General features: G+C 38.6%; 1 long non-coding RNA gene across 1 annotated transcript; it reads left to right on the top strand.

The window, feature by feature from the left end:
* Positions 1-8,449: 8,449 nt before the first annotated feature.
* On the top strand, positions 8,450-13,717 carry LOC131258607 (uncharacterized). Its single transcript, XR_009178098.1, has 6 exons — positions 8,450-8,579; positions 12,625-12,724; positions 12,807-12,900; positions 12,982-13,181; positions 13,260-13,430; positions 13,507-13,717. It is a non-coding gene; the product is annotated as an uncharacterized LOC131258607 (long non-coding RNA).
* Positions 13,718-24,279: the final 10,562 nt, after the last annotated feature.

The following is a 24,279-nucleotide window of genomic DNA, read 5'->3' as shown; positions in this document are numbered from 1 at the left end:
CGAATAGATCAGCTTGTAACAACTTTAACTTGAAAAGACCTTTCATTTAAGGGGTCAATCGTGAAAATCGGTTGAAAGAATCAATAGTTATTAACAATTTGCCACGCGGTGCCGCCGGTGGGTTGTATTCTGTTCCAATCATCTTGCATGCGTGTTTAGAGATTGTCCGTTTACGAAGGAAATCATCTAAAATCTTCCATAGGTGTTTTACCAGGTTCATATCTGGACTCTGTGGGAAGCGAATGGAGTTGTTTACGGCTGTGTGCTTAGGCTCGTTATCTTGTTGGAATAGGAATCTTGCTTGAAATCCTAACTTCTCGGCGCTTTTTATACAACTGTCTTTCAAAATTTGAACGTAGGTTTTGTGATCCTTTATCCCAGAAATGAGATGCAAATGCCCCACTCCTGCTGCACTAATGCATCTCCAAACCTTGTCGGAACTTTCACCATATTTCCCCGTTGAAATAAGATTCTTTGTTTGCATCTCAGTATTGCATTTTTTATGTGGTTAAAGCTCGTGGCTCCACCTTTTCGTTGCTTATTGTCGAATGTTTTTGTAACGAAGAATCGATCAATTGCTGATTGAGCTTTAAAACGAGGTCTGGCCACAAGTCTGCTATCTCATTGGTAGACTCATGCAATCGAACGATTCGTTTTTCTCGTCAAAGATTGTCTCTAACGCCTTTCGATCTATGTTGTGAACTAACTGGACATTCCGAATTAACACATTAAGCGCTCCGTTCATTTTCACTACTTTCCGTTAAGTCGTTAATATGTCATAGACCATCGACCAAGTGGTAAAATAATGACTTTTGTCAATTTTTTGTTCATGTCTCGACGCCTCCTTAACAAAATGTTTCAATAACGCGAACCGACCATATTCTTTTAACACTAGAATCCAAACTGGGGTCATTTTGACCCCAACGCAGTTTTCGATTTTAATATCTCGAAAACGGCTGAATATTTTTACAAAAAAAAATAAGGCTTTTCTTAAAATCCAAAGCTATATCTAAAACAAAAATTTCAGATTTTTCTGTTTGACCAGTTCCGAGAACCAACGTGACTATACCTAGAATGCTTTTTAGGGGTCATTTTGACCCCTACTTGTAAAACGCTATAACTTCACTATTTTTGAAAATTTTTCAAATCCGTAAACTGGTACTTTTTAGTATATTTGTTAACTATCTTTTGACGTTTTTGCTTTTACGATGAATTTCTTCATAATTCCGCTAGCTCGGTGTATAGCAAAAAAGGTCGAAATTGCGTTTTTTCCAACTTTTATTCATTCAAAATCTTTGATGTCAATCTAGAAAAAAGTGTGCGCTAGAAAGCTAGTATGTTGAGCAACATTTCAAAAATAAATTGGTATTTTTGCCATTACAAATGACTCCATAAATTGGCCGCAAAGATTAAAAATAACGCCAATTCCCATAGTAACGCATCGCGCATAACGCTTCGAAACGCTCGCGTACGGAATAACAGAACAAAGCGCAGAACGGAAACTTCCTATGGAAAATGTTAAAATCCACATCTTCAAGATCAATTTGTGGCGTTATTTGTTAAGTTAAAAATATGAAGTTATTTTTCAAAGGTGGCGTAATATATCAACATCACAGCGCACACTTTTTTTTGGAATTTATATGATACGTTTTCAAAGAATAAAAGTTGAAAAGGATTAAAATTCGACTCATAACGATCTTTTTTGCTATACACCGAGCTAGCGAAATGGTGAAGTGGTATATCAAAAAATTAAAAACGCCAAAAGATAGTCAATAAATATACTAAAACGTAACAGTTTACGGATTTGAAAAATCTTCAAAAATAGTGAAGTTATAGCGTTTTCAAAATAGGGGTCAAAATGACCCCTAAAAAGCATTCGGGCAAGTTTCCAAAGCAATGTATTCTAGTGTTAAGAAACTCAATGTACTGCCATTTACCTGGTTTCCCATTGGGACCTGGTTTCCCTACAAAAACGGCTCTGTCGGTTCAACGAGACTATTAGAACGCTTAACGCGCTATTGCCAGACCGTGGTATACTAGATTTCATTTAAATTGAAGGTAAAATCCCAAATGAGGCCCCCTAGTCGCCGCATCGTCATCATTTTTTCGATGTTAGCGCCTGGTAGTAATGTAGTAGGTGGCACATCAATTCAGTTTGAATATTTGAACCGTTGAATTTCCGTTTAAAGCTGTAATGATTTGAACTAATCGGTTGAACTGGGCAAGATGGACAGCATAAACCAATGATTTGGAGTGAAAAAATGAGTATGAAACGGCGGCGCGCCCGCAGCGAGCGCAGCGAGCGGACTGCGCTAGGTCTACCGAAAAAGGGAGTTTGTTATAATTTTGTGAAATAAGGGGGGCCCGTGGGCCCCCCTCATACCGCACCCCTAGGTTGATATCAACAGCTATATAGCGTAGCCGAATTTTCATACACTCCAATCCTGTTGCACATACTTCATTGTATTTGTGAACTCCACGAAGCGTCGGTTTATCAATGAATTCATTCATAAGCATTGTTAATGCTGTCCAAACCAAAAGTAACCTCCAACGAGCAGATTCTTTGAAGATAATTAATTATCATCACCAGTGATCGATCGAGCAATTTTTCGTTGATTCGAAGAGCGAATATACAGTGGATCTCGGAAAATCACGGAGGTAAGCATAAATTACATTAATATCAGCTTCAATGAAGTCCGTTACGGTGTATTGCAAAAAGCAGCAGTTACGAGGATTGGACACTTCTCAAATAGGGCTCCGCAATGGGGAACCTATATCGTATAATAGGTATTGTTTTGGCTTTCCTCCATGCATCCGGAAAGTAATTTACTTTATAACAGCAATTTAGGATGAATAATAGAAAGATCCCGCTAGGCAGCTCGAAATATCATCCTAAAAACGTGCTACGCGCGTGTAACGAGCTGTTTGTCCGTTGTGGTGGTCTGGATCGTGTGCGTCGGTAGTCTTCAACGCGAAAACCTTTTACTCTCTACTCAATTCCTTCGGTTTTAGTATCAACGTGTTCGGTCCGGGCCGTGCCTATGCCGACGCCGGAGAAAACAACGTGTGATGCTAAGACCTGGACTTGAAGATAACCGAGAATTCGGTCCGCGACGTGACTATGCCGACGCCGGAGGAGACGCTTCAGAATTTTCCTGAGTCCTTCGGACTGGGATAGGAAGGTTGTTTCGGTACGATCGGTCCGTGCCGTGACTACGCCGACAACGGAGAAATAGCAACCGGGTTGGGAATTGAACTTGCGGATCTTCCGATTGTTTGGTCAGTGCCGCGACTATGCCTAAGCCGGAGGAGACGCTCTCAAAATTTCCTAAGTCCTTTGGGTAAGGAGGGGATTGGGACCGCTAAATTTTCGGATTGCTACAAGTGTCATGCTCACAAGTGTCGAGGTTGAGATGATGATTTATTCAATAATTTCGTCGGCTTATATACCTATAATATATAGTTTTCGCGGGTTGAACTTGACATAGAACTGTGCCATGATGCGTGGTTTACTTTCTAACTTCTAAGGAATTGTTCATGTTTTACTTTCTAACTTTCTTTCGTTGTTTAAGTTTGATTCTTTCCTCATTCTCTGGCCTTTTTCAACATTGCTAGTGTAACGAGGCGGTTATCCGACCGGGCGCGAAGGTGAACCCGACCGAGTGCGTCGTCGTCTGTCACGCGAGTATTCCCCAACAGGACACTTGGTTGTCCGATGGTTTCGGAATCAACGGGTTCCGTCCGGGCCGTGACTGGCCGACGCCGGAGAAAACCACGCTTGATGACGAAACCTTCAAGTTAAGGCAAATCGGGAACCCGGTCCGCAGCGCGACACGCCGCTGACGGAGAGGAATTCCAACGGATTTTCCTTAACCTTCTGGACGATGGAAGGGATCGAACTTGTCGAAGTTTCGAAGTTCCGTCCGAGCCGTGACTGGCCGACGTCGGAAAGAAGCCTTCGAGTTTTCTCTAAGTTCGGTTGGGAAAGGGGACTTGTCAAATTTTGAAGTTCCGTCCGAGCCGTGACTGGCCGACGTCGGAGAGAAGCCTTCGAAAATTTTCTAAGTTCGATCGGGAAAGGGGACTTGTAAAATTTTAAGTTCCGTCCGAGCCGTGACTGGCCGACGTCGGAGAGAAGCCTTCGAAAATTTTCTAAGTCTTGGAATTGGGAATGAGGAGCCTAGTTTCGGATTATTGGGCGTCGAAGTAAAATTCTTTCGTCCACAAGTGTCGGTTGAAAAATGACTGGTTTATTAAAAGTTTCAAGCGCTTCTATACTAAAATGCTTCTTATCCTCTAATGAACGTAAGCGAGATGGAGGATCTCGTTCTAACACGCGAGAATTTTGTGCTTAATTTGTTATCTCGCGAGTCCTGAATTTTACGGTCTTATCCTATCCTCGCTTTCGACATATTGGTCCGTCCGCTACAGCGCTAACAAACGTCCTACTTTTTTGCTATCTATGAAGAGAGGTCGATCATTTGAAATTAGTGTAGGGATAGTTGTGTTGTTGTATTTGATTATTTTCATAAACTTCACAATTCTACAGCTATTTTTGTCAGTGTTCATTTTCTTCCAGTTTGTTGTTCATGCTAGATTCCTTGATTTTTTAATGCTATTTTTTACTTTGTTAGCGAAGTTATTGGCCTGGTTTTCGGAGCTAAGTTTCTTCCATTTTCTTGTTATCATGTTTCTGAGTTTAATTGTAGCTTTTATGTTATTGAGAAGAATTAGGTTACAATAATCAGTGTGCATTAACCTGTAATATTATAATATACAGTGACCGGCAGGAAAAAGTGCCCACTTCGAATTTTGTTGATTTTCGCTCAATATTTTTTTCTCAATCCAACTGAATATACTGCAAGTATTTTTCGTATATTGATTAACATATTTCATATAAGATCCACTAATGAGTAAGCAAAAACAAACATATTTTGATTTTGAGAAAAAAATAATAAAAAAAAGTATCTAAAAAAACAGTGACAAGAAAAAGTGCCCACTTTTAAAATTAGAGCTTTGCATAAACTTTTCCATTGAGGGCTAACCAACTTATTGCGTTTTAATATTTTTTAGGTTTATTAGTACCATTTCTGATATTTATACATGTATGATCACGTGTTTAATTCATATTTGGTTGTAGATGTACAATTTGTTAATATCAGGTTTTGGTATCTCATTAATTTGAGTGTTGCAAGAAATTACATTACATAAAATATGTTTTATGACACTCATTTACATCGAAGTAATCCATTCAAAGCACGAAATCCACAAGGCAGCGGTAGGAAAAATCACAATGAAATTTTAAACGTAGGCGGATCGCCCTGGTAGAGGAGACATGAGCAAAACAGATGCACGCATGGACACTAAGATCATTCGTGAGATCAACAAACTCCAAAAGTAACTGTCAGAGAGGTCATGGAAACACTTCACACATCAGTTTTCGAAAGAACTATCCGTCGTCGGCTTGTTGCATACGGGTTACAGGGCAGACTTGCTAGGAGGCTTCTTTATATGAGCATGACCAATAAGGCCAAGCGTCTTAAGCTCGCTGAGGAACATGCTGCTATGCCTCTAGAGTACTGGAAAACGGTTCTGTGGTCTAACCAATCAAAATTTGAACTTTTTAATCGAAGATGGCATGAACGTATACAGCGCAGATCGAAGAAGGCAATGCTGCAGGTTCGCCACATCCAGGGCACAGTATGCCATGAAGGAGGCAATATGGTGGTCTGGTGTTGTTTTTCGTCCAGTGGAGTGGGGAGCCTTGGGAACATTAACGGTGTTAAAACTGCAGATTACAACATAAACATAAACATCCTGCAACAAAATCTGGAGATTTCACTGATCCTGACGGGCCTTGAAGAGAAGTTCGTTCTCCCGGCGGGGGTAAGTTCCACGCGGCCCGGCGGGGTCAAGTTCGACATACTGCCAAGAAGACGAAGTCTTTCTTCCCGTCTTGTCGGACAAAACTGTTGAAATGGCCTCCTCAGAGCCCGGAGGTTAAGAATTTGTGAACAATTCTCGATGCCAGGGTGGACAAAACTGACGTATCGAAAAAAACGACAATTTTGAAGCTCTAATGCGCGCTTGAGAAGAATAAAATCCCCAAAAACTAAAAATCCTAGTAGAAAGCATGCCAAAGCGCCTTCAGCAGGTTCTAAAAGCTAAAAGAGAACACATAAAATATCAAAATGCATTTATTGTTTCTTATTTTTTATGAATAACTGAAGTGGGCACTTCTTCTTGTCACTGTTTTTTTACATACTTTTTTTTATTATTTTTTTCTCAAAATCAAAATATGTTTGTTTTCGCTTACTCATTAGTGGATCTTATATGAAATATGTAAATCAATATACGAAAAATACTTGCAGTATATTCAGTTGGATTGAGAAAAAAATATTGAGCGAAAATCAACAAAATTCGAAGTGGGCACTTTTTCCTGCCGGTCACTGTATCTACGCGTGAACTTCCGGCATCACGGTTGCCCTGATATATTATATATTTTCTTCCTCTCCTATTTCTTATGATAATATATCTACACGTGAACTTTCGGCATCACGGTTGCCTTGATATATTTCATATTCTTCTTCACATCACTTTCTTAGCATAATATATCTACACGTGAACTTCCGGCATCACGGTTGCCATGATATATTATCTATCTCCTTCTATCACTTCGAATTAGCAGCCTCACTGCTGACTGTAGAATGCCCTTTACTCGTGGTGGAATTCACTGATCACAATGCACCTGTAAGAAACCCATCTTTCCTCCTTTTCGAGACTTTGTCCCGAAATAAAACACAAGTGTGGTTTCGTTTCTATAGTTGCCTAAACTGATCGAACTGTGCCTTGGTCTATTTTTCACTATAACTTCTTTGCTGTCTGTAACTCCATCTTCGAACGGGGATGGAACTGAGCGTCGCGAACTGAGGTTTCTTTTCAACTGAGACTTGTTCGATCAGTCTTTGGTCCTTTATTTATAGTACAATTTCTTCCTTAAGTTTAACATTTCTTTTTGGATTATTTCTAATGGGTTCCCACGGTTCATGTCTGAATTTCTAAGAATTTTGATAAAGAAAATAATATTGAATTTAACACTTTTGTTTGTCTGAATTGTGATTGGTCGTTTAAAGATTTAATATCGATTTACTGTCTGGCTAACTTCCTGTTTACTTAATTATGATTGGTTAGTTTGGTTAATATCCCAACTGGCGAATTTTGTCTCGTTATCATATCGTTACCATCTCGTTTGTTAATTTTCGATGTCCATACCCGACGAACAAAGTTGCGCGACGGCGAGTTTAGGAGCAACAATTTCCATACAAAACGCCCGGGCGATGAAAGTGCTACCCCAGTGCTCCTCTCCGCGAGTCTATACTTGCAAGCGGTAGCACAACATCGTTGACCCGATGTAACAAGAATATCCATGTTGCGCTGTTTTTCCGAGCAAAACACCGCGGCGAAGCGATGCATCAGGAGGAATTTCCCCATCCCACCCCTGACGGACCCATACTTGCTGGCAACATCTTCACACACGACAGCGAGCGTGCGAGCAACAGGCCGTTGTGTTTAAAAAATCATCGTGCCGCGCTGCAGCCTGAACGCGCGTTCACGCATGTGTTCGTTTTTTCGTCGGGTACAAGATCGCGTACATTCAACACAAAGCGGTCGAAAAAAGCAGGCGCACAATGGCGGTGCCCGCATCGCCAATGTTTACATTTTTACTTCACTGAATCTTTCGATCGTAGAAGCCATTGCGTTTCAAAAGTGATGAACAGTTGGTGTGTAAAAACTTGGTGACAGTGCAAGTGAAAGTATGCTCCTGCAGAATAATGTGCAAATTGTGGTTATCAAACATAACCCCATCGGGCTTGAAGTGATTTCTTCAAAGACGATCAGGATGGTATATCAAAACGCGTAATGTGTTCGGTTTATTGATGTTTGTTTTCTTTGCAGTTGGCCGTTCTATTCGAAATAATCAACGGTAATATCGTGATCAACCATACGAGCTTCACGAAAGAGGATACTATCGGTGCAGGGTATAGGAAAGTAGCGATATGGTTCGCTTGTTTACATCGAGTGGCCATAGCCTTTGAGGATACGATATATCTCGTGAAGGATGGTCTGCAATTCAACTTGTGGTCATTTGAATGCATTGGATGAGAAGCAGGTGTTTTGGGGGCTCCTTCTGTAAAGCTAAGAAAGTAAAATCTCGTTTCTTCGTAGGTTTGTGAAGAAGGATAGAATATCAGCTCTTTTATCTGCAATCAACAATACTACAATCCACCTGCAGCATAAATTAACCTACTAAACGCACCATTCAATCAAATCTAGATAGCTGGAGGAAATACATGGAAGTATTTAGCAAGGAAGCAAGTAGATTGAAGTGATGGTGTGAGCAAGCAGTGTTATACGTTTGATTGTTTTTGATTTGTTTTTTTCAGAATGTGCTGTTCTTACATATATCATCGTGCTGTACAAAATAACGATCAATGTGAAGAAGACACCATCGGTGGCGATCGCAGTAAACATGCCAACGAAGGGATTGTTTATCGGCGTGGAGTGTGAATATTACATAGGTAAGCGATTTTAAAATTTGCCATCATAATTATCATATTATAGATCTAGTTGTTTGACTGAGTGTTATCACTATATGGTATTGTATGTTCTATCTAAGCCTATACATGCGAGAGTGTGCATCAGTTAATCGTTTTCAATCCCCACTACGATGTTCTCCGCGCACGTTTATCTATGCCAATGCAATATGGCATTTTTTCTATCATGTTGTCGTTCTATTTGCTGTATTGAGTGCTATTGTGTGATTTCGCTATACATACAAATGCTATTCAAAATTTCCCTCATTGCTCTACAGCTATCTTGTAGGGACGATTGATATGCAGTGCAGTTTGTTGATTTTAACGATTGTACACATTACCAAGCAAAAACCATATATGCCTATGTTAAATTACATGTTCATAGACGTAAGGTTGTAAGATGGCCTGGCACAATATCGTTTGTTTTGCTAATAACGTTACAGCCGATAACGATTGTTTACATTACAATAATGATGGCTATTTGCTCCAAAAGCGAATGCATGTGGACTTCATTTACCAATTGGGTTAGCCGAAATTTCTTATACGTATGAATGGAAAATGTTCAAAACTGTTTTCGTTCATCTTTACTTCTAAAAATCTCACTGTTAAAGTAGTTTAGGTTAAATTGCAAGTGATTGTCATTTGAATAGAAACCTAGCTTAATAGTGATTATTAAATTGTTCGATAAATATGCCATTGGCTTGACCCATTGTCAAAAATGTTTTTAAGAGAGAGATGGCTTCGCTTGTTTTCTCGTGCGAGCCGTAATTATATAAAAGGATTACTTTATGTAAAATAATCCTATCCATCATAGATAAATTATTTTTAAAAAAGATGGCATATTTTCTGTCAAAACTCTACCGTTGAAGTGCTATGAAGAAATGTGCCTGATGTGTAAAACGTACCTGCGACTACGAATTCTTGATAGTTGAAGTGCTATGAAGAAATGTGCCTGATGTGTAAAACGTACCTGCGACTACAAATTCTTCCGGACGTCCATTCGCTTTTATGCTCTCTGTGTGATAAGTTGCAAGTGAGATATATTCGTGGTTTTACATTCATTTCGTCAGTGCAAATAGGTTTTGTGTTTGCTCAGGATATGGCCTACGTTCTGTATTCGCGCCGTTTGAGGCAAACTTCAAAAATCTACAAGGATACCGCTGCTCGGACGAGAAGAATGGAAATAGCTGGTGCCAGCGTAAACATTCGTTCTTCAACTAGTGAGCCAGTGGCTAGCACCTCAACCTACGAGCCAATACTGGAGCTTCCAGAGTTGTTGGAAATGTATGAAGAAAGTCATTGCGAAAGAAATGAAGAAAACCATGACCACCCCGATGAGTTATATGACATAGAAACAACACCTATGGAAGAATGTCTGCGATTTTGGGCTCTTGAAACGAACCAAACCCATGTTGCTCTGAACAAAATTCTTCGAATTTTGCGCATAAAAACAACATTTCGACTGCCGAAAGATGCACGGACTATTCTCAAGACACCATCCATCAAAGCAAACATTGTACAAATAGACGGTGGGAGATTCTGGTACAACGGTGTAAACAAATGTATCCAGAATAGATGCCGGTAAGTCTACCCAACTATCGTTCAGCGATCCATAGAATGTTACTTAGAAATGCTAAACCGTTTTCATTCTTACTTTTAGGGCCATGAATCTCAACATCAACACGATGAGTTTGTACGTTTCGGTTGACGGTCTACCACTGACCAATAGCAGTAAAATGCAGTTCTGGCCTATTCTGATCAGCATAGCAGAATTGCCTACCGTAGCACCGATGCCGGTGGCTATCTTTTGCGGGCTAAGAAAGCCGGAGAAGGTAGAAGAATATCTACGTCCACTTGTGTCGGAACTGAATGAGTTAATGACGGACGGCATTCGCATCCAGGACAAGGCAATAAACATTAGAGTCCGGGCTTTTATTGCTGATACACCAGCAAGGGCGTTTATTAAAGGTAATGATTTATTCTCTGGCAATCATTCATCACATTTTGTACACACTAATCACGCTTTTATTGCTTCGTTTTTTTTCTGTTACAGGTGTAGTCAACTTTAACGGTCTCCAAGGATGCATCAAGTGTGTTTCTCAAGGACAAAGAGTAAACAACCGCACTATTTTCAGAGGAATTGATGCCGAGAAAAGGACCGATGCGGTTTTCCGTCAAGGAGGTTATTGGCCTGATCATCAGAAGCACCTCACCCCACTTCTTGACTTACAGCACTTCAACATCATTGACGGAGTTATAATTGCCGACAGACTTCATCTGATGGACCTGGGAGTTACCAAAAAGCTTTTAAAGAGGTGGAAAAATGGCGAATCAGGATTCCATGGAAAGCTGACAACAACGCAATACACGAACATCTCGTTGGCGTTAGAAGAAATACGGCTACCGTCCGAATTTCGTCGTCCTCTCCGTTCTTTGGAGTATTTAGAAGATTGGAAAGGAAGCGAATTCGGTGCATTCCTGCAGTACGCCGGAGTCGTCGTCTTGAGGGGAAATATTAGCGATGCTCAGTACCAACATTTCATGTTATTGTTTTGTGCCGTTACAATGTTATCAACGGAAGCATACAAAGTGTATTGGGCCACGGCGAAGAATTTTTTGGATAAATTTGTGCTGGAATACGAAGGAGTGTACGGTCCAAACGGTTTAACCAGCAACGTACATAACTTGCAGCATGTCTGCGATGACGTGTGTCGGTTCGGTGCACTACCTGACTTATCTTCGCACCAATTTGAAAATTACCTTGGCCATCTAAAAATTTTGTTAAGGCATGGATACAGAAACCTTGAACAGGCCATAAATAGGCTTTCTGAATTAGACTATTTGTATACCCGAAGAGCAAGCTCGAAGACAAAATTCCCATGTTTACAAAAAAGCGGGGGAAATATCACTGCTTCTATAAGACCCGGATTTGATCTTAAAAATAATACCAGGGACGGGTGGTTTCTGACCACCGACAATTGGGTTGTCCAAATGACCACGGGAGAAATAAGTAACGAAGATATAGTTATAGGAGGAAGGAAGATTTTAGTTTGTAGGGAATTATTTTATAAGCCAATTAGTTCGTTCGCTATGAACATATCCATAGGGAATAGGAATGATTTGAATGAAGACATTGAAGAATGGACTGTATCTAGTATTAAATGTAAACTTGCGGCAATCCGCTTAGATCTATTGGAAAATTTAGTATTTATTCCTTTAGTCCATACTTTTAAAACGTAAGTGTAAATAAAGACTTGTAATATAGTTAAACATTGTTTATTTTTATTGCACCTTAATCACAAGATTTTGAATTTGACTATATTGCATATAGTCTCTTAATTTAAAAAAGGAAATGAGAAAAGTAGATTGTAGAAAAGAAAATGAGATCATCAAAAACCATCTTTTGTAAACCTGTGGGCCGTAGATTTGATCCTCCCAGTTATTTTTGCCCTTTCGACTGCATGATGTATTTTTTTTTTTAAATAATCACAGACTTCTCGAAGGGTTGGGATAAAAAATTCCGTTTTTCCTAATTCTACAAACAAATCTATCACATTTTTGTATTGCGAAAAGCATATTTTTTTTGTGCCACACTTGGCCCTTCCTGTCCAGCTGCACTTAGCTAAAAATTGCTTGTCGAAAACCACGTCCAAGGCTTGATGTATTTGGTAATACATTTCGCCACACTCAATTAACGATTTGATTCCGCCTGCTGTTTCTCTTCTGTATGCACCACTTTCATCTCCCAAATCTCTTTCTAATTTTTCAAGTTCCTCCACGTCTGCAATTTTCTGGAACACAAAAAGCCTTTCTGCTGTAGGATTTGCCCTGTTAACCGGTCGTAATATGTCCAATATATAGTTCAACGTGGTTTGCATAGTGTCGATTTTTTTGCTTAACGTTGAACAACAGCATGGTTGGTTCGTAGATTCGTTTGAATTAGCTGCATGTGTATCTGTAAAAACAATTGTTCACATATCACGTTGTTCATTTTAAAAGTAATCGTTTTACTTACGTTGCTTCTTTGCAGGTGCGGTATGGATACTTTGGGACGGCGACAAATGAGTTGATATGTTGGTGGCAGCGGAAGGAATCGTATGACTAGAAACCGAAGGAACGACTGCTAGAAGGTGAAACAAAAAGCCATGAATCCATCGTTACGGATACATCAATTGAATCATGATTCGTTTTACTTACGTTGTTTCTTTGCAGGTGCGGTGTGGATAGTTGCCGAAGAATGAGTTGATGTTACGGAGGAAGCGGAAGGATTCGTACGATTAGAAACCGAAGGAACGACTGCTAGAAGGTGTCAAAAAAGCCATGAATCTATCGTTATGGATACGTCAATGGAATCATGATTCGTTTTACTTACGTTGTTTCTTTGCAGGTGCGGTGTGGATAGTTGCCGAAGAATGAGTTGATGTTACGGAGGAAGCGGAAGGATTCGTACGATTAGAAACCGAAGGAACGACTGCTAGAAGGTGTCAAAAAAGTCGTGAATCCACGGACATATGCCGATGCATATTAACAATACTCACCAATAAATGAAGCTGGTGTGCTACCATCTGCTCTAACCAGAAACTCCAAGTGAGGCCCTTGCATGCCAACTAGATAAAAAATCAAATTCATTAGCAAACTTAAATCAATTGACCATATACGTTTCAGCTTACCGCTGGTTGGTGTAGCATTATCCGCATTAGTCCGTTTTGCTGCAGAATTAACATACGGAGAAGCAGATGAAGCGTGGGCCGGCGAAGGAACGGATGCTGGAATATAATCGAAAGCAAAAGGGATTAATGTACCTTTTCCCACTGATTACCTGGATAAGCCATAAAAGTAAGGGTCATTTACGGTTGGTTATGAATGAAACCGCAATAACACTTTCTTTTCTGATTTATCCGTCATGTTTTAGCTACCTGGACGTGGTGCACCACTTTTCGAGGACTTCGACGGCGGGATCTGTCCCTTTTCTTTCAACACCCGAGAATTCATCGTTTTAATTATTTACTTGTTTTAAACACAGCCACTTGAGTCAAAATTTTAGTCCGAATGATTTAACCCGGCTCGTTGGTTTTTCTACCCGCCTCATGCCGGTGCTGTACGCGTACGCTTACTTGCTCTGTCTGACTGTGTATGTTCATTGATGAAATAAACGAGACGTTTCCACTAACACAACCAAACATTGTCTTGAATGAAAATTGTACCCAACTTGAACGAAACATCGCATACCACACAAAAACACCGCGCATTGTATAAAAAACATCGCGTCACGTCGTTTTTGTCACGCAACCTACATATTTCGCAGGTTCCATCAGTACTCTGATGATACCATGAAAAACACTCTTTTGATAGTGCAACATGCGTATTTTTGTTACTCGGGTAGCTCGATAGCAAAATTCAGAGTGCAACAACGAAAATGCTCTTTTTCTGAAAAAACCTCTAACTTTAAACGTGAATTGTAAGGAAACTAGAAGAGCTAGAAGGACGCTTTTGGTACCAAAAGAAAGGAAATTTAACGTAGAACCGTCAACATGGGGGTCAAATTCGACGTAGGACGTAAGACAAAAAAGTTATGAGCGTTCAAAGAGAGGCATGGCAGCTTGGAAACACCGTCGATGCTCGTTGGATGCCTTCAAAAAGGCCAGAAAAGCTAGATGAGATGCTTAGAGGAATGCCTAGCTCGATAGCAAAATTCAGAGTGCAACAACGAAAATGCTCTTTTTCTGAAAAAACCTCTAACTTTAAACGTGAATTGTAAGGAAACTAGAAGAGCTAGAAGGACGCTTTTGGTACCAAAAGATAGGAAATTTAACGTAGAACCGTCAACATGGGGGTCAAATTCGACGTAGGACGTAAGACAAAAAAGTTATGAGCGTTCAAAGAGAGGCATTTTTTGACCTATTTTCATAGCAAAATTACTGGTTTTAAGTATTTTCTTCCAAGAGAAGTTTAAAAATAAGAAAGCTGTGATGATTTTTACATGTAAAACATAAAAATATCATTCAAAAAGATGGAAAATCGCTTCGAAGTACTAAGAAACACCGAAAAAGTGCTTTGTAGATGCTTGAAAATCACTTCCAAGTACTTGGAAACACCGAAAAAGTGCTTTGTAGATGCTTGAAAATCACTTCCAAGTACTTGGAAACACCTAAAATGTACTTTGGAGAAGCTTGAAAATCGCTCCCAAGTACTTGGAAACACCGAAAATGTACTTTGGAGATGCTTGAAAATCGCTCCCAAGTACTTGGAAATACCGAAAATGTACTTTGGAGATGCTTGAAAATCGCTCTCAAGTACTTGGAAACACCGTCGATGCTCGTTGGATGCCTTCAAAAAGACCAGAAAAGCTAGGTGAGATGATTAGAGGAATGCCTAACTCGATAGCAAAATTCAGAGTGCAACAACGAAAATGCTCTTTTTCTGAAAAAACCTCTAACTTTAAACGTGAATGGTAAGGAAACTAGAAGAGCTAGAAGGACGCTTTTGGTACCAAAAGAAAAAATTTAACGTAGAACCGTCAACATGGGGGTCAATTTCGACGTAGGACGTAAGACAAAAAAGTTAAAAGCGTTCAAAGTTAGGTATTTTTTGACCTATTTTCATAGCAAAATTACTGGTTTTAAGTATTTTCTTCCAAGAGAAGTTAAAAAATAAGAAAGCTGTGATGATTTTTACATGTAAAACATGAAAATATCATTCAAAAAGATGGAAAATCGCTTCGAAGTACTAAGAAACACCGAAAAAGTGCTTTGTAGATGCTTGAAAATCACTTCCAAGTACTTGGAAACACCGAAAAAGTGCTTTGTAGATGCTTGAAAATCACTTCCAAGTACTTGGAAACACCTAAAATGTACTTTGGAGATGCTTGAAAATCGCTTCCAAGTACTTGGAAACACCGAAAATGTACTTTAGAGATGCTTGAAAATCGCTCCCAAGTACTTGGAAACACCTTAAATGTACTTTGGAGAAGCTTAAAAATCGCTCCCAAGTACTTGGAAACACCGTCGATGCTCGTTGGATGCCTTCAAAAAGACCAGAAAAGCTAGGTGAGATGCTTAGAGGAATGCCTAGCTCGATAGCAAAATTCAGAGTGCAACAACGAAAATGCTCTTTTTCTGAAAAAACCTCTAACTTTAAACGTGAATTGTAAGGAAACTAGAAGAGCTAGAAGGACGCTTTTGTTACCAAAAGAAAGGAAATTTAACGTAGAACCGTCAACATGGGGGTCAAATTCGACGTAGGACGTAAGAAAAAAAAGTTAAAAGCGTTCAAAGATAGGCATTTTTTGACCTATTTTCATAGCAAAATTGCTGGTTTTAAGTATTTTCTTCCAAGAGAAGTTAAAAAATAAGAAAGCTGTGATGATTTTAACATGTAAAACATAAAAATATCATGCAAAAAGATGGAAAATCGCTTCGAAGTACTGAGGAACACCGAAAAAGTGCTTTGTAGATGCTTGAAAATCACTTCCAAGTACTTGAAAACACCGAAAAAGTGCTTTGTAGATGCTTGAAAATCACTTCCAGGTACTTGGAAACACCAAAAATGTACTTTGGAGATGCTTGAAAATCGCTTCCAAGTACTTGGAAACACCGAAAATGTACTTTGGAGAAGCTTGAAAATCGCTCCCAAGTACTTGGAAACACCGAAAATGTACTTTGGAGATGCTTGAAAATCGCTCCCAAGTACTTGGAAATACCGAAAATGTACTTTGGAGATGCTTGAAAATCGCTTCCAAGTACTTGGAAACACCGTCGATGCTCGTTGGATGCCTTCAAAAAGGCCAGAAAAGCTAGATGAGATGCTTAGAGGAATGCCTAGCTCGATAGCAAAATTCAGAGTGCAACAACGAAAATGCTCTTTTTCTGAAAAAACCTCTAACTTTAAACGTGAATTGTAAGGAAATTAGAAGAGCTAGAAGGACGCTTTTGTTACCAAAAGAAAGGAAATTTAACGTAGAACCGTCAACATGGGGGTCAAATTCGACGTAGGACGTAAGACAAAAAAGTTATGAGCGTTCAAAGAGAGGCATTTTTTGACCTATTTTCATAGCAAAATTACTGGTTTTAAGTATTTTCTTCCAAGAGAAGTTAAAAAATAAGAAAGCTGTGATGATTTTTACATGTAAAACATAAAAATATCATTCAAAAAGATGGAAAATAGCTTCGAAGTACTAAGAAACACCGAAAAAGTGCTTTGTAGATGCTTGAAAATCACTTCCAAGTACTTGGAAACACCGAAAAAGTGCTTTGTAGATGCTTGAAAATCACTTCCAAGTACTTGGAAACACCTAAAATGTACTTTGGAGATGCTTGAAAATCGCTTCCAAGTACTTGGATACACCGAAAATGTACTTTAGAGATGCTTGAAAATCGCTCCCAAGTACTTGGAAACACCTTAAATGTACTTTGGAGAAGCTTGAAAATCGCTCCCAAGTACTTGGAAACACCGTCGATGCTCGTTGGATGCCTTCAAAAAGACCAGAAAAGCTAGGTGAGATGCTTAGAGGAATGCCTAACTCGATAGCAAAATTCAGAGTGCAACAACGAAAATGCTCTTTTTCTCAAAAAACCTCTAACTTTAAACGTGAATTGTAAGGAAATTAGAAGAGCTAGAAGGACGCTTTTGTTACCAAAAGAAAGGAAATTTAACGTAGAACCGTCAACATGGGGGTCAAATTCGACGTAGGACGTAAGACAAAAAAGTTAAAAGCGTTCAAAGATAGGCATTTTTTGACCTCTTTTCATAGCAAAATTGCTGGTTTTAAGTATTTTCTTCCAAGAAAAGTTAAAAAATAAGAAAGCTGTGATGATTTTAACATGTAAAACATAAAAATATCATGCAAAAAGATGGAAAATCGCTTCGAAGTACTAAGGAACACCGAAAAAGTGCTTTGTAGATGCTTGAAAATCACTTCCAAGTACTTGGAAACACCGAAAAAGTGCTTTGTACATGCTTGAAAATCACTTCCAGGTACTTGGAAACACCAAAAATGTACTTTGGAGATGCTTGAAAATCGCTTCCAAGTACTTGGAAACACCGAAAATGTACTTTGGAGAAGCTTGAAAATCGCTCCCAAGTACTTGGAAACACCGAAAATGTACTTTGGAGATGCTTGAAAATCGCTCCCAAGTACTTGGAAATACCGAAAATGTACTTTGGAGATGCTTGAAAATCGCTCCCAAGTACTTGGAAACACCGTCGATGCTCGTTGGATGCCTTCAAAAAGGCCAGAAAAGCTAGATGAGATGCTTAGAGGAATGCCTAGCTCGATAGCAAAATTCAGAGTGCAACAACGAAAATGCTCTTTTTCTGAAAAAACCTCTAACTTTAAACGTGAATTGTAAGGAAACTAGAAGAGCTAGAAGGACGCTTTTGGTACCAAAAGAAAGGAAATTTAACGTAGAACCGTCAACATGGGGGTCAAATTCGACGTAGGACGTAAGACAAAAAAGTTATGAGCGTTCAAAGAGAGGCATTTTTTGACCTATTTTCATAGCAAAATTACTGGTTTTAAGTATTTTCTTCCAAGAGAAGTTAAAAAATAAGAAAGCTGTGATGATTTTTACATGTAAAACATAAAAATATCATTCAAAAAGATGGAAAATCGCTTCGAAGTACTAAGAAACACCGAAAAAGTGCTTTGTAGATGCTTGAAAATCACTTCCAAGTACTTGGAAACACCGAAAAAGTGCTTTGTAGATGCTTGAAAATCACTTCCAAGTACTTGGAAACACCTAAAATGTACTTTGGAGATGCTTGAAAATCGCTTCCAAGTACTTGGATACACCGAAAATGTACTTTAGAGATGCTTGAAAATCGCTCCCAAGTACTTGGAAACACCTTAAATGTACTTTGGAGAAGCTTGAAAATCGCTCCCAAGTACTTGGAAACACCGTCGATGCTCGTTGGATGCCTTCAAAAAGACCAGAAAAGCTAGGTGAGATGCTTAGAGGAATGCCTAACTCGATAGCAAAATTCAGAGTGCAACAACGAAAATGCTCTTTTTCTCAAAAAACCTCTAACTTTAAACGTGAATTGTAAGGAAATTAGAAGAGCTAGAAGGACGCTTTTGTTACCAAAAGAAAGGAAATTTAACGTAGAACCGTCAACATGGGGGTCAAATTCGACGTAGGACGTAAGACAAAAAAGTTAAAAGCGTTCAAAGATAGGCATTTTTTGACCTCTTTTCATAGCAAAATTGCTGGTTTTAAGTATTTTCTTCCAAGAAAAGTTAAAAAATAAGAAAGCTGTGATGATTTTTACATGTAAAACATAAAAATATCATGCAAAAAGATGGAAAATCGCTTCGAAGTACTAAGAAACACGGAAAAAGTGCTTTGTAGATGCTTGAAAATCACTTCCAAGTACTTGGAAACACCAAAAATGTACTTTGAAGATGCTTGAAAATCGCTTTCAAGTACTTGGAAACACCGAAAATGTGCTTTAGAGATGCTTGAAAATCGCTTCCAAGTACTTGGAAACACCGAAAATGTACTTTGGAGAAGCTTGAAAATCGCTCCCAAGTACTTGGAAATACCGAAAATGTACTTTGGAGAAGCTTGAAAATCGCTCCCAAGTACTTGGAAACACCGTCGATGCTCGTTGGATTCCTTCAAAAAGACCAGAAAAGCTAGGTGAGATGCTTAGAGAAAAGCCTAGCTCGATAGCAAAATTCAGAGTGCAACAACGAAAATGCTCTTTTTCTGAAAAAACCTCTAACTTTAAACGTGAATGGTAAGGAAACTAGAAGAGCTAGAAGGACGCTTTTGGTACCAAAAGAAAAAATTTAACGTAGAACCGTCAACATGGGGGTCAATTTCGACGTAGGACGTAAGACAAAAAAGTTAAAAGCGTTCAAAGATAGGCATTTTTTGACCTCTTTTCATAGCAAAACTGCTGGTTTTAAGTATTTTCTTCCAAGAGAAGTTAAAAAATAAGAAAGCTGTGAAAATCGCTCCCAAGTACTTGGAAACACCGTCGATACTCGTTGGATGCCTTCAAAAAGACCAGAAAAGCTAGGTGAGATGCTTAGAGAAAAGCCTAGCTCGATAGCAAAATTCAGACTGCAACAACGAAAATGCTCTTTTTCTGAAAAAACCTCTAACTTTAAACGTGAATTGTAAGGAAACTAGAAGAGCTAGAAGGACGCTTTCGGTAACAAAAGAAAGGAAATTTAACGTAGAACCGTCAACATGGGGGTCAAATTCGACGTACGACGTAAGACAAAAAAGTTATAAGCGTTCAAAGTTAGGTATTTTTTGACCTATTTTCATAGCAAAATTACTGGTTTTAAGTATTTTCTTCCAAGAGAAGTTAAAAAATAAGAAAGCTGTGATGATTTTTACATGTAAAACATGAAAATATCATTCAAAAAGATGGAAAATCGCTTCGAAGTACTAAGCAACACCGAAAAAATGCTTTGTAGATGCTTGAAAATCGCTCCCAAGTACTTGGAAACACCTTAAATGTACTTTGGAGAAGCTTGAAAATCGCTCCCAAGTACTTGGAAACACCAAAAATGTACTTTGGAGATGCTTGAAAATCGCTTCCAAGTACTTGGAAACACCGAAAATGTACTTTAGAGAAGCTTGAAAATCGCTCCCAAGTACTTGGAAACACCGTCGATGCTCGTTGGATGCCTTCAAAAAGACCAGAAAAGCTAGGTGAGATGATTAGAGGAATGCCTAACTCGATAGCAAAATTCAGAGTGCAACAACGAAAATGCTCTTTTTCTGAAAAAACCTCTAACTTTAAACGTGAATTGTAAGGAAACTAGAAGAGCTAGAAGGACGCTTTTGGTACCAAAAGAAAGGAAATTTAACGTAGAACCGTCAACATGGGGGTCAAATTCGACGTAGGACGTAAGACAAAAAAGTTATGAGCGTTCAAAGAGAGGCATTTTTTGACCTATTTTCATAGCAAAATTACTGGTTTTAAGTATTTTCTTCCAAGAGAAGTTAAAAAATAAGAAAGCTGTGATGATTTTTACATGTAAAACATAAAAATATCATTCAAAAAGATGGAAAATCGCTTCGAAGTACTAAGAAACACCGAAAAAGTGCTTTGTAGATGCTTGAAAATCACTTCCAAGTACTTGGAAACACCGAAAAAGTGCTTTGTAGATGCTTGAAAATCACTTCCAAGTACTTGGAAACACCTAAAATGTACTTTGGAGATGCTTGAAAATCGCTTCCAAGTACTTGGATACACCGAAAATGTACTTTAGAGATGCTTGAAAATCGCTCCCAAGTACTTGGAAACACCTTAAATGTACTTTGGAGAAGCTTGAAAATCGCTCCCAAGTACTTGGAAACACCGTCGATGCTCGTTGGATGCCTTCAAAAAGACCAGAAAAGCTAGGTGAGATGCTTAGAGGAATGCCTAACTCGATAGCAAAATTCAGAGTGCAACAACGAAAATGCTCTTTTTCTCAAAAAACCTCTAACTTTAAACGTGAATTGTAAGGAAATTAGAAGAGCTAGAAGGACGCTTTTGTTACCAAAAGAAAGGAAATTTAACGTAGAACCGTCAACATGGGGGTCAAACTCGACGTAGGACGTAAGACAAAAAAGTTAAAAGCGTTCAAAGATAGGCATTTTTTGACCTCTTTTCATAGCAAAATTGCTGGTTTTAAGTATTTTCTTCCAAGAAAAGTTAAAAAATAAGAAAGCTGTGATGATTTTTACATGTAAAACATAAAAATATCATGCAAAAAGATGGAAAATCGCTTCGAAGTACTAAGAAACACGGAAAAAGTGCTTTGTAGATGCTTGAAAATCACTTCCAAGTACTTGGAAACACCAAAAATGTACTTTGAAGATGCTTGAAAATCGCTTTCAAGTACTTGGAAACACCGAAAATGTGCTTTAGAGATGCTTGAAAATCGCTTCCAAGTACTTGGAAACACCGAAAATGTACTTTGGAGAAGCTTGAAAATCGCTCCCAAGTACTTGGAAATACCGAAAATGTACTTTGGAGAAGCTTGAAAATCGCTCCCAAGTACTTGGAAACACCGTCGATGCTCGTTGGATTCCTTCAAAAAGACCAGAAAAGCTAGGTGAGATGCTTAGAGAAAAGCCTAGCTCGATAGCAAAATTCAGAGTGCAACAACGAAAATGCTCTTTTTCTGAAAAAACCTCTAACTTTAAACGTGAATGGTAAGGAAACTAGAAGAGCTAGAAGGACGCTTTTGGTACCAAAAGAAAAAATTTAACGTAGAACCGTCAACATGGGGGTCAATTTCGACGTAGGACGTAAGACAAAAAAGTTAAAAGCGTTCAAAGATAGGCATTTTTTGACCTCTTTTCATAGCAAAACTGCTGGTTTTAAGTATTTTCTTCCAAGAGAAGTTAAAAAATAAGAAAGCTGTGAAAATCGCTCCCAAGTACTTGGAAACACCGTCGATACTCGTTGGATGCCTTCAAAAAGACCAGAAAAGCTAGGTGAGATGCTTAGAGAAAAGCCTAGCTCGATAGCAAAATTCAGACTGCAACAACGAAAATGCTCTTTTTCTGAAAAAACCTCTAACTTTAAACGTGAATTGTAAGGAAACTAGAAGAGCTAGAAGGACGCTTTCGTTAATAAAAGAAAGGAAATTTAACGTAGAACCGTCAACATGGGGGTCAAATTCGACGTACGACGTAAGACAAAAAAGTTATAAGCGTTCAAAGTTAGGTATTTTTTGACCTATTTTCATAGCAAAATTACTGGTTTTAAGTATTTTCTTCCAAGAGAAGTTAAAAAATAAGAAAGCTGTGATGATTTTTACATGTAAAACATGAAAATATCATTCAAAAAGATGGAAAATCGCTTCGAAGTACTAAGCAACACCGAAAAAATGCTTTGTAGATGCTTGAAAATCGCTCCCAAGTACTTGGAAACACCTTAAATGTACTTTGGAGAAGCTTGAAAATCGCTCCCAAGTACTTGGAAACACCAAAAAATGTACTTTGGAGATGCTTGAAAATCGCTTCCAAGTACTTGGAAACACCGAAAATGTACTTTAGAGAAGCTTGAAAATCGCTCCCAAGTACTTGGAAACACCGTCGATGCTCGTTGGATGCCTTCAAAAAGACCAGAAAAGCTAGGTGAGATGCTTAGAGGAATGCCTAACTCGATAGCAAAATTCAGAGTGCAACAACGAAAATGCTCTTTTTCTGAAAAAACCTCTAACTTTAAACGTGAATTGTAAGGAAACTAGAAGAGCTAGAAGGACGCTTTTGGTACCAAAAGAAAGGAAATTTAACGTAGAACCGTCAACATGGGGGTCAAATTCGACGTAGGACGTAAGACAAAAAAGTTATGAGCGTTCAAAGAGAGGCATTTTTTGACCTATTTTCATAGCAAAATTACTGGTTTTAAGTATTTTCTTCCAAGAGAAGTTAAAAAATAAGAAAGCTGTGATGATTTTTACATGTAAAACATAAAAATATCATTCAAAAAGATGGAAAATCGCTTCGAAGTACTAAGAAACACCGAAAAAGTGCTTTGTAGATGCTTGAAAATCACTTCCAAGTACTTGGAAACACCGAAAAAGTGCTTTGTAGATGCTTGAAAATCACTTCCAAGTACTTGGAAACACCTAAAATGTGCTTTGGAGATGCTTGAAAATCGCTTCCAAGTACTTGGATACACCGAAAATGTACTTTAGAGATGCTTGAAAATCGCTCCCAAGTACTTGGAAACACCTTAAATGTACTTTGGAGAAGCTTGAAAATCGCTCCCAAGTACTTGGAAACACCGTCGATGCTCGTTGGATGCCTTCAAAAAGACCAGAAAAGCTAGGTGAGATGCTTAGAGGAATGCCTAACTCGATAGCAAAATTCAGAGTGCAACAACGAAAATGCTCTTTTTCTGAAAAAACCTCTAACTTTAAACGTGAATTGTAAGGAAACTAGAAGAGCTAGAAGGACGCTTTTGGTACCAAAAGAAAGGAAATTTAACGTAGAACCGTCAACATGGGGGTCAAATTCGACGTACGACGTAAGATAAAAAAGTAATAAGCGTTCAAAGTTAGGCATTTTTTGACCTTTTTTCATAGCAAAATTACTGGTTTTAAGTATTTTCTTCCAAGAGAAGTTAAAAAATAAGAAAGCTGTGATGATTTTTACATGTAAAACATAAAAAATATCATTCAAAAAGATGGAAAATCGCTTCGAAGTACTAAGCAACACCGAAAAAAATGCTTTGTAGATGCTTGAAAATCGCTCCCAAGTACTTGGAAACACCTTAAATGTACTTTGGAGAAGCTTGAAAATCGCTCCCAAGTACTTGGAAACACCAAAAATGTACTTTGGAGATGCTTGAAAATCGCTTCCAAGTACTTGGAAACACCGAAAATGTACTTTAGAGAAGCTTGAAAATCGCTCCCAAGTACTTGGAAACACCGTCGATGCTCGTTGGATGCCTTCAAAAAGACCAGAAAAGCTAGGTGAGATGATTAGAGGAATGCCTAACTCGATAGCAAAATTCAGAGTGCAACAACGAAAATGCTCTTTTTCTGAAAAAACCTCTAACTTTAAACGTGAATTGTAAGGAAACTAGAAGAGCTAGAAGGACGCTTTTGTTACCAAAAGAAAGGAAATTTAACGTAGAACCGTCAACATGGGGGTCAAATTCGACGTACGACGTAAGACAAAAAAGTTATAAGCGTTCAAAGATAGGCATTTTTTGACCTCTTTTC

This window comes from Anopheles coustani, chromosome 3 (assembly GCF_943734705.1).
Source record: "Anopheles coustani chromosome 3, idAnoCousDA_361_x.2, whole genome shotgun sequence".
In the NCBI taxonomy this organism is placed as follows: domain Eukaryota; kingdom Metazoa; phylum Arthropoda; class Insecta; order Diptera; family Culicidae; genus Anopheles; species Anopheles coustani.
This window is presented reverse-complemented; position numbering and strand designations above follow the sequence as displayed.